Raw genomic sequence first — 4,475 nt, 5'->3', positions numbered from 1 at the left:
CAGGTGTGCCAGATTTCGAATCATGTGTTCTTGGATGGAGATAGTACATGTGTCCCTGTACCAGTCTATGCCTTTTGTGATCTTCCCTTGCCAACTCTGTGAGATGATCACGTTGAAACGGAAAAGGGATCTTGTATGTCGGTTTCTTCTCGTGGGTCATGTGGTCCAGGTGTAGAGTTCAACTATATTACCTGCTGAATTTATTTACATTTTACATAGAACATAGAATCAATCTTGATAATTACCTATTTAAATATATATATATTTTTTGGAACACTCGGATTGGAAAAGATAATTATACTTATAGGCATGGATGAAAAAAAAGCTTGGAAACTAGTTCAAATCGAACTCAAAAGCAACTAGGCAATCCAACTTCCATTGAAGCAGCTTCCCTGGAACTAGCTGCCATTGTATCGGTTGGTGCCATTTCTTCTCTTGGAGGCAGGGCAATAGATTAAGATTAGGCGGTAAGTGAAGGAACTGTAGGGCTTAGGGCTGCGGGTGAGCACAACTTCAATAGGTCGAGGGGAGGAAGAGAAGAAAAAGCAGCTATTTCACCTGGTGTTGTAATAACCACTGTTTTCGGGTTTGAAGGCATAAGCGCAGCAGAGATCTTCTTTCATTAAAGAAGAAGCCACCGTAAAGAAGATGAAACAAGGCGTTTGCGGGACACCGACTCCCATTATTTTCTCCAGGCCTGCTTTGGCTAAATCGACGGAGGCTTAGCTTATTATGTTTCGGGCGTTTAGCTAGCTTAGAGAATAAAGAAATCGATCTCTAAAGGGGGAGTACGACTATTTTAGGTTAGAGGAAGGTTGAAGAGAGAATAGCTAAAATAGCCAGTCGGGTAGGCAAGTGCGGGTGGCTGTGGTCAAAGTGAACATGTCTTGTTTCGGTTAGCGGTTTTGGCTCTCCGGCACCAAAGTAAACTCTTTTTATTGCGGGGCCTATGGAGTTTGGGGATGAGTGATGACACTTTACTGTGCAACATACCTGTTTCTTTCATTCCCCTTACTAGATCAAAGAGGGCATATGTGGGGTTTAAAGATGCCTAGACCTTACCACCTTATTCTAATAGCCCGCATCAATGCCTCTGCCCAAAACATAGGAGCCCCCTAGGTTCAAGATCTCATATCAATTTTCAACTGCTAGGAAAGAATTGGGGTGCGGCAGGAAGAAACGGAATTCTCAATAAAAGTATAAACAGGTCTTCCCACTGCTGCATAGAATCTGAGCTGGGTGGAATTGAAGTTCGGTTTCGATCAAGACACCCCTGCCTACTTACCTTAAAAAACGACTAATGATCAACCGATCACAGAGGTCCTTTTCCAGCAACTTCAAATCAGAAAGCCCCGACTCCCATAAAGAATGCTTGCATATCTTTTTTTATTACAATGACGATATGGACCTCATTACTGTCTCATTTTCTTATATTTATATAAGTTCTTTTTTCTGGATTCGACATAACAAGAACAGAATCACGCTCTGTAGGATTTGAACCTACGACATTGGGTTTTGGAGACACGCGTTCTACCGAACTGAACTAAGAGCGCTTTCCGGGAGATAAAGCAGTAAAGAAAAGGATGATTTTTGTACCGCATGCATATAGAAAATTGAAACTCTGAATTTTGTCCAATTTGAATCGATCTCAATTGATCCCTCGTTACTGCCCATAGGAGAAGTAATAGGTAGGGATGACAGGATTTGAACCCCTGCCTTGTTTTCCACATCATAATTTATTCCTCCATCTATATACAACTTTCTTGTCATTTCTTCTTTTTGGTTTCATATAATAAATGATATACATCTGAAACCCAACCTAACGTATAAAGAATGAATATTTATCGGTAATGCTCAGGAAGAAAGAAGGGCTCATCTTTTTTTTTATTCCACCCTCATGTACCCTTCTTTGCATTTTTTCTAAAGCCTGTTCAACCTCATATCACCTAGAACAAGTCATGGACTTCTTCAATGAAAGAAAGTCTCATGGAAACGTTTTCAACGAAATAAGAACCATACAAAATAGATTTCTTGATCTTTTTATTTAGGAAAATGGATTTTTTTGCAGTTTTTTCTTTTATCCTAAAGATATGCAGAACGAGTGTATTATGAAATGTTCGTTGTCTAGCTTTGCATACATCACTACTTAATCGTTTAGTGGTTATCGATGAAATTACTTCACCATAGAGAAAATATTATGGAAGTTTATATATATATATATATATATATATTATTGGTTGCTTTTGTTTATGTCCAATTGGAAAAGTTGATCTTCTAAATTCATATGTTTAGCCTAAAGTACATAACTTGTGTTCCTCCCTAGTTCTTGCAAAGCCACCTAATCAAGCCTCACCTCATTTGTAGTTATAACATGTTCAGCTGAAAGCAAACTCCAAATAAAATTGGTTTACTATTAGTAACACATATACTTTTTTACCTTAGCTCTTTCTTTATTGTTCATTGAGCAGTTCAAATGCTTTGATTGCTTATCAGATAAGAGGTAAAAATATTCTTCATTCGTTTATTTTGTTAATTCAAAATTGCATTCAAATCCATTCTTTCTCATAACTTGAGAATATGTACAGCGCAGAGCAGAAAAGAAGGCAGATTTGAGGAGTTGTAGGGGCGGACCCACTTCCACTGATTTCTTGCGGGAAGGTTCTATAAGGGAAGAAGAATCAGAGCTGTGACCTGGTAACCTTGATTTCTTTCGGATCGTCATTACGAGAGTAACAAAGAAAGAATAACGTAGATAGGAAGGAGCGAGCCGAGCCCCAAGGATAATGAATTGGTATGTCGGGTGCTTACTTGAGCAAGAAGCCAAGTCATCAATAATCAAAGAAAGGTGTGAGTGAACGAGCCTCCAATTCAAATATGACTCCTTTCCACTTTCAACAAGTAGAGAAATCCCCGCTAGGCTAGCAGTGGGTAACCAACATGGTGCCCCATTCGTTCCATGACATCCAATCAGTTCTCCTTGGATTCGAATCCAATCTCCCAATCAATGAGAAATAGACGGTTGGATCAGATCTCGAACGTTGTCCCTACCTACTGAGGAATCAAAAGTGTACGTAGAAAAAGAGAGTGTTGGAAATGCATCGAGGAGAACTTACCTTGTGAGTCACTACTCCGGCACTGGGCAGGAATACTACTAGCGAGGCTTATAGGCGGCTAGTTCTTAAAGAAATCTGTTAGCTATAACCTAGCCTATTGAATCTGGTACGCCCGAAGCACAAAACTAGATAGGTAGCCCTACCTACGACTAGAAAAGTATCGTATTTTTTCTTCCAGTAAATCTTCCACTCATTCCTTCCATTATGGAATATCATTTGGAGTGTATTTTCCCTCTCAAAAAAGGCTTCGCCCTCACTTCACTGAACTTATTGGAAATGCCTAGGACAGAGTTCATTCACTTGCCCAGCAGCCCTACTCCTCATAGTTGATCGGAATTTCTATCCCTGATTGACTCAATCAGGAAGAGGAAGACTTGATAAAAGATGAACAGAAAGTAGTGATTACCTTTTTAAGTCAAGAAAAGAAAGGAAAGGGCTATTTATGAGTTTATGTAGATGAAGTTTCAGATTCTTGGATGAGCGGAACATCTTTGAGAAAAATCATCTCTACCCGGGTACATAGCTTCATTCAAACCATGGATCCACGAATTGTTGACTCGCTCTAGAAAAGAGCTTCATAGTTGGTAGCTCTGAACCGATGATCGATATGGTTTCCTAGGATGAGAACTATGGTTTACTACTTGACAATAAGAAAGTTGTTTTTATCTTTTTTTCACTTTTTGAGGTGTTTTGCCTAGTCTGAATTTCCCCTTCTTCTATTTGATCAAGATGGATAGCAAAAAAGCATGAATAGACCTACTGGGATGGAAGGAGAGAAGGACTGAACGAGAAAAGGAAATACCTCTTTGTTTACCTTGGAATGAATTGCTCAACTACTTAGGTAACGAAACGAAGCGTTCATCTACGATCTTTCTTAAAAAAAGATAGGACTGTACGGCAGTTCTCGTTAGTAGATTCGCAGAACAGAAGAAGAAGTTCACTCTAACTTGCGCACTACAAAAAGGCAGCCAACGACTTCGGACGTACTCTGTCTTTCGAGCCTCTGTTTAGCTTCAAAAGATAAGGCGCTAGTGCAACGAACGCTGCTTTGGTGCGTCCCACCCCAACTAACTAGTGCTTGACTTGACTTTCCCCCGCGCCCTATCCAATGAATAAGGAGAAGGCCGGCCTATCAATGACCGAGCCAGTCTGATCTCCTTTATACTTACCTCAAACAATGAGCGAAGTCGAGATGTTGATGAGAAAGGGCCTTTCTTCAAGGCCAAAGAGTGCTCTTTGAAGGCTACTATGCATCCTTACGAATACAAGAGTGGTTTTTTGTTTTGTTTTGGGTATAGCAGGACTTGAACCTGCGACCATTAGGTTAAAAGCCCAATGCTCTACCAACTGAGCTATACTTCC

General features: G+C 40.0%; 1 non-coding gene across 1 annotated transcript; it reads right to left on the bottom strand.

Annotated features, from left to right (window-relative positions):
• Positions 1-4,402: 4,402 nt before the first annotated feature.
• TRNAK-UUU (transfer RNA lysine (anticodon UUU)) lies at positions 4,403-4,475 on the bottom strand. Its single transcript has one exon. It is a non-coding gene; the product is annotated as a tRNA-Lys (tRNA).

Source organism: Aegilops tauschii, chromosome 6 (genome assembly GCF_002575655.3).
Source record: "Aegilops tauschii subsp. strangulata cultivar AL8/78 chromosome 6, Aet v6.0, whole genome shotgun sequence".
NCBI classification, from domain to species: Eukaryota; Viridiplantae; Streptophyta; class Magnoliopsida; order Poales; family Poaceae; genus Aegilops; species Aegilops tauschii.
The sequence above is the reverse complement of the archived record's forward strand: the minus strand, read 5'-3'. Positions and strand labels throughout refer to the sequence as shown.